The sequence below is a fragment of the Arachis ipaensis genome, chromosome B6 (genome assembly GCF_059453495.1).
Source record: "Arachis ipaensis isolate K30076 ecotype BB chromosome B6, ASM5945349v1, whole genome shotgun sequence".
NCBI classification, from domain to species: domain Eukaryota; kingdom Viridiplantae; phylum Streptophyta; class Magnoliopsida; order Fabales; family Fabaceae; genus Arachis; species Arachis ipaensis.
Window position 1 is genome coordinate 90593731 of NC_142441.1, and position 6894 is coordinate 90600624.

The 6894-nt window shown below is 41.6% G+C and overlaps 1 non-coding gene across 1 annotated transcript; it reads right to left on the reverse strand.

Annotated features, from left to right (window-relative positions):
• Window positions 1–272: 272 nt before the first annotated feature.
• Window positions 273–376, reverse strand: LOC148561723 (small nucleolar RNA R71). Its single transcript, XR_015886804.1, has one exon. It is a non-coding gene; the product is annotated as a small nucleolar RNA R71 (small nucleolar RNA).
• Between the last annotated feature and the right edge of the window lie 6518 nt (window positions 377–6894).

Here is a 6894-nt window from a genome sequence, read left to right on the forward strand (position 1 = left end):
CTCCAACATATTCTCCATTACTGCACAACAAGTAATCTTTAATTTATGTTCTCTTGGTTATTCACAATTCAACTGATAAACATAATTGACTTCCTAACTAAGATTTACAAGATAACCATAGATTGCTTCAAACCAACAATCTCCGTGGGATTCGACCCTTACTCACGTGAGGTATTACTTGGACGACCCAGTGCACTTGCTGGTTAGTGGTACGCGTTGTGAAAAGTGTGATTCACAATTCGTGCACCATCTACCCTCCTCAACGAATCAATATGCTGAGAGCTGAGGTTCAAACCTTCAGGCAACAAGATGGTGAGACTCTGTATGAAGCATGGGAGAGGTTCAAAGACTTAACAAGGAGGTGTCCACCTGACATGTTCAACGAATGGTTCCAGCTACACATTTTCTATGAAGGGCTCTCTTATGAGTCAAAGAAGGCAGTAGACCATTCATCTGGAGGATCCTTGAACAAGAAGAAGACCATTGAGGAAGCCATAGATGTTATTGAAACAGTAGCAGAAAACGACTACTTCTATGCTTTCGAAAGAGGGAACACAAGAGGAGTGATGGAGCTAAACAATATAGATGCTCTGTTGGCCCAAAACAAGCTCATTACCCAGCAGCTGGCTGACCTCACCAAGAAGATGGAGAGGAACCAAGTAGCAGCAATCTCATCTTCATCAACAATCCAAGAAGGAGTGAATGAAGAAGCAGAGGGGAGTCAAGAGCAAGCCAACTACATTGGGAATTCACCAAGGAAAAACTATGATCCATACTCCAAGACTTACAACCCTGGATGGAGAAATCACCCGAACTTTGGGTGGGGAAGTGAGCAAGATCAAAAGAAATTCACCCAGAGGACATCTCAATACCCCCACAACAACACTTCTCCACATACTTATCAAAACCAAAACAGCACGTCTGCTCCGAATCACTCATCAATTGATGACAAGCTCTCTAAGATTGAAGCCTTACTTGAAGGAATATGCCAAGAGATTCAAGAAAATAAGGTGTTCAAAGAGGAGGTGCGAGCCCATATTAAGAACCAGGGAGAGACCATCAGGAAGCTGGAATTTCAGGTGGGATATTTAGCTGAGAAGATTCCCAAACCTACTGATAGCTTCCCAAGTGACACGGAGAAAAACCCCAAGGGAGAAGCAAAGAAAGTAAGATGGGAAGATTGCAAAATGGTCATTACAAGTGATCAAGAGATTGAAGACAAGCAAAGCAAAGTGTGCAAACAACCTGAAGATAACTCAACAAAGGAGGAGGATAGAGATCACAAAGAACCAAAAATCTCACAACAAGAGCTGCTGAAGCTCTATGCACCATTCCCTCAACTGCTCAATAGTGCTGTGGGAAAAAGAATATACTCAAGGTTCCTAGACTTGTTTGCATCTCTGCATGTGAACATACCATTCATCAAGGCAATTCAACAAATGCCTGCATTCATCAAGTATATGAAGGAACTTCTTCCCAGGAAAAGCTCACTCAAGGGAGGGCAGACTATAGTGATGAACAAGGAATGTAGTGCCCTTATTCAACCTGAGTTGCCTACAAAAAGAAGAGACCCAAGAAGTTTTCATATACCTTGTGCCATAGGTGAAAACATGTTCGACAGAGCACTATGTGATTTAGGGGCCAGCATCAACTTACTGCCCTTATCCCTGGTGAAGAGGCTGCAGATCAATGAGATAATGCCCACAGATGTCATTATCAGACTAGTTGACAAAACTCAAAAGAAAGCAATAGGAGTGGTGGAAAATGTGTTGCTAAAAGTTGGGAAGTACTTTCTCCCAATAGACTTTGTCATTCTGGACATAGAAGAGAGTCACACTCATCTAATCATATTGGGAAGACCATTCCTAGCTACGGCCAGAGCACTTATTGATGTAGAGAAAGGGGAGCTAATATTGAGAATCCATGATGAACGACTCAGCTTCAATGTTTTCAAACTCTCACAAGAAACAGATCAAGAGGACAAGGAACTAAGCACAAATGATAATGAGACACTGAAGGAGGAAACAAGCACTGAAGCACAGCCAGTTCATTCTGAGATCCCCTTAACTGACAAACAAGGAAAACAGCAATTGCCACAGCTCAAGAAAAAGTTGGAAGAACCTAAACCTCTAGAGGCAGGTGAAGACAGCACCACAGCTCCTTTAGAAAAAGAGGTCACCAAGGGGAAGGCAACCTCAAAAGAAACAAAGAAGAAGGTACCAAGAGGGTGGAAGAACAAGAAGATCCCTACGGAAGACTTCTCTCCAGGGGATAGAGTTGTCTCTGCCTACTTCCCAGATATTCCCCCTAATCTCCCTACTGTGCCATCTCAATTACCCAAGGTCTTCACTATCAACAGAGTTTTTTCCCTGGAACATGTGGAGATTATTGATCCAACCAATGGATACAAGTCCACAGCAAGAGGGGAGGACTTTAAGCACCCCCAACCACAATGATGAAGGAAAAACGTCAAGCTAGTGACGCTAAAGAAGCGCTTCATGGGAGGCAACCCATGTTTTATATGCTTTCAGATGATAATGAATAAGTCAATCTTTATGAGCTTCAATCCAAACTTAACAAACAATTGGTGAAAATCTTCTTATGAAAAATATAGTGGGGAACAAGTTTGGTGTTCAAAGCAAACCAAGATGCATGCTAGTCTTGGAAGCTTTGAACAAAACTTTTCATCACATTGCTTCAAACTAAGTTTGGTGTCACCCCATGGTGCCACCAAAATGCATATAAGGACCCACCAATAGTTAGTTAGTTAGTTGGAATTCATAAACAAATAATCAAATCCTTTCTTTCATTTTTTCTAGCCGTAGATTTTTTTTATGATATTAATTTCCTTGTTTCAAATCTTTATAGAAAAGGAAAAGAAGCATAAAAGGGATTGATTGGACAATTAAATGGGGGAGATTTTGCCACTTAATGAAGAGCACTACACACATGTCTCAAGAGGAAACGCATGGGGAAACGCTGCCATGCAACATTGGAGAAAGAAAATCCTGGAAGACCGAACTAATCACTATCATTAAAGTGATGATCCTTGTCTTTCCTTCATATACAACCCCATCCGTCCATCTAGTAAACATTCATGCAATCCACACCCTTCACTCACTCATGATTTTCTTATATAAGTGAACCTTAGTGCATGCTCACTCCTCACATCCAAATCCCCACTCTCCACACTTCTATTGGCACACTAAACTCTTCATCACAAATTGCTTTAACCAACCCACTCTTCATCTATCCGAAGCCCCAAATCCCCTCAAACAACAATTCAAGTCATGGCATCATCAAGCTCAAAGAGGCAAAAGAGGAAAGGGCCTATGGAGAGTGCTCCTTTTGATGACAAGAGATTCAAGACTGCCTTTCATGAGCATGAATTTGAGCGGATAAGTGCCAGAAGGATATTGCCAGAATTAATCTTCCAAATTAATGCCAATGAATCACCACAGATTTGGAGAAAAATTGAACAGAGGGGGTGGCAATTGCTCACCAGTCCAGAGGGGAAGATCAATGAAAACCTCATCAAAGAATTCTATGCAAATGCAGTTAGAGAGGATAAGACCAAAGCCCCAACCTTCAAAAGCTATGTGAGAGGAAGGGAGGTGGACTTCAGCCTAAGTGCCATAACAAGAGCTCTTCACTTGAAATCACCTCATTTTGATGAGGAGAGTTATCAGGCAAGGATAAGTAGAAGCCCCGATAAGGATGAGCTCTCAGAAATAGCATCAGATATCTGTGTCATAGCCACTGACTGGGAGAGTATTCAGATGGGAGACCAAAATTCATAAAAAGGGGAGACCTTCACTCTGAGGCCAAAGGGTGGTTTGAGCTTGTAAGGAGGTCCATCCTACCAGCTGCTAATAATTCAGAGGTTAACATCAATCGAGCCACTATGGTACAATGCTTAGTGCAAGGTGGGGAAATCAAAGTGCATTAGCTCATTGCCGAAGGGATTCAAGAGTCAGCTGAGAAAGCTGACTCAGGTGCCAGACTTTGGTACCCCAGTACCATTCTCCGCTTGTGCAACAAGGCCAAGGTAATATTTGAGGACAGCAGCCCAGACTGGGTGAACCCAGGGAGGCCAGTCACACTCGAGCGAATGGTCTATACCACACCGGCTCAGCAACTAAGAAGGCCACATATAGGAAGGCAAAGGGCCCAGGAAGAAGCTCATCAAGAGGAATATCATCAAGAAGAATATCATGACCCAGCCAACTTGAATATGACTCACCTTCTAAGAGCCATTGAAGATTTGGGACAGAGACATATGGAAGGACAAGAGCAAATGCTGAACCTTCAAACCAACTGGCTGAGCCAACAAGAAGCATGGCAAAAATAACAAATGGAGCAGCAGCAGGAACACTACTCCCGGCTCATTCAAGCCATCAACCAAGTGAATGAGAGGCAAGAACTTCAAGAGAAGCACTTGCAAGAACTTAACCAGCGGCAGATAGCCCAAATGAAAACTTTCAATGAGTTCAGTGTACTCAATGAAGGAAGGCAACTACATAGGGAGCAGTTCTATGTAAATACTCAAGCCAAGTTGAACTACATGACCAGTAATATGCATCAGCTACACTATGCCATCCCTACATATGATGAGGTCCAAAAAGATTTTTTAGAACAAGAAGAGAGGAAGGTGAAACAGCAAAAGGAGACACTCAAAAAGAAGATGGAAGATGGTGGTTTCTGGAAGAAGCTGCTTGGAAAAGGCAAAGGAAGTGGAAGCACAAGCATTCAAGAGAGACACAATGAGGACAAGCAAGGAGGGGAGCAGGGACATCCACATGAATGAAAGGTGGTGGAGTTCTTTTTAGTCCATTGTTTTATATGCTTTAAATAAGGAAGATCTTGTATGAAATAGAACCTGCTTCCATGTTATGTTTAAACTTTTTAAAACTCTGTCTTTTAAATTGTCCTTCTGAATAGGTCCATGATTTCTGGTTTAAATGTCACTGCATCATTCCCTTATTTACTTGTAAGCTTGTCCCTTTTGAATCAAATTAAAGAAGAGAATGTTTATGTTTTTAAAAGACCAGAGTAGGGTTCCTAATGTGGAGGTGCATTCATGAATCTTTGGGGTAGTCATAAGTTAGCTAAGTTGGTTCAACCACAAGGTTAGGAGGACAACTATCTATCTTGAATACTTGACTTTGGATATACTCATGAGACTAAGTTAATAACAAGATCCTAAGAAGAGAAAAGGGAAAGAACAATGGAAGTGAAAAACAAAAGAAAAAGAGTAAGCAATAAGGCTAGGCATCAATGGTTTTACCCTTGAGGCAAGTGTCTGTGGTACTCCTGTGTGAGGGATCTACTTGGATGAATAAGCTCTTAGGGGTGCTTTATCACTTGGTAACTTGGGTTAACTAACCCGGGATTATCAGCTGAAAATCCATTATCAAGAGTAACCCTCACTACAGAGCATTTAGTAACCCAAAGAGGTGTTGGACACCATGGTCTCAAGAAAAGAAAATAAATAAACTATATGCCTGTGGTGTGTATGTATGGGGGAGAGACTTGAGGGAGTAAGTCCTTAGGGGTGCTTCAACACCTAGCACCTTGAACCAACTGGTTCGGGAGTGTTGGCTGAAAGCTTATCTTAAAGAGTTGCCCCCTTACAGAGCACTTAGCCTAAATAACACAAATAACCCTTGAAATAACAATAAAAGGATCAATGAATAAAAGTCTCATGAGATATAAAAAAAGTAAGTGTTTAGGGACATGATAAAGGTCTGAAAGCCAGTAATGGAATGAACCTAAGTTGCTATGCATGAAACCACCATAAAATCAGTAATATGACTTCCACAAGGATGACTCATTCCTCTAGATATTCCATTCATCATTCTTTTGTTCCAGTACTTGCTTAGGGACAAGCAAGCTTTAAGTTTGGTGTTGTGATGCCAGGGCATCTTGGCCTGTTTCACTAACCTTTTTTTACTGTTTTTAGGATAGTTTCATACATTTCTTTAGGAAATAAGCTAGTTTTGGGTAAATATTCACTTATGCCTTGACTCAAGCATACATTGTGCATTTTACATAATTTCATGAGGATTTTGCATAAGTTTAGTGACAAATATTATGTTGCATTACTCATGACTTGGACTAGAGCTTTGATGCACTTTATTGCTTGATTTCAGGACCAAAAAGGAAGCAAGAAAAGGGGAGGTAACTTGCAAGATTAATGAGAAAAGTGATTGCCAATAACATTCTCAAAAAGCCATCAATGTACATGTTAGAGAGTCACGTTAACTAAGTTAACGTGAACTCTAACGTGGAGAAGAGAAGTTGAGCCAATGTTAGTGACACTTAACATTGTCACTAACGTTGGCAATTACTCATAAGTGGCCACGTTAGAAGCCACGTTAACCTAGTTAACGTGGTTAACGTGGCCTCTAATGTTAAGGGGGGGGGGAAGAGAAGCCAACGTTAGTGACACTCAACATTGTCACTAACGTTGGCCTATGGTGCAAAGTACCACGTTAACTCCCACGTTAACTTGGTTAACGTGGGAACTAACGTAAAGGATGAAGAGTTGTCGACAACGTTAGTGACACTCAACATTGTCACTAACGTTGAAGCAACCACACAACCCCCAAGAGTCACGTTAACCTCCACGTTAACTTAGTTAACGTGGAAGCTAACGATGAGGAATGAAGGATGAGCCAACGTTAGTGACACTCAACATTGTCACTAACGTTGGGATGGCTAAAGATGGCCACGTTAGAGGCCATGTTAACCTAGTTAACGTGGACTCTAACGTGAGACCCAGGGGCACATTGGAACGTTAGTGACAATGTTGAGTGTCACTAATGTTCTCGAAGGTTGGCAAGGACCACGTTAGAAGCCACGTTAACCTAGTTAACGTTGGCTTTAACGTGA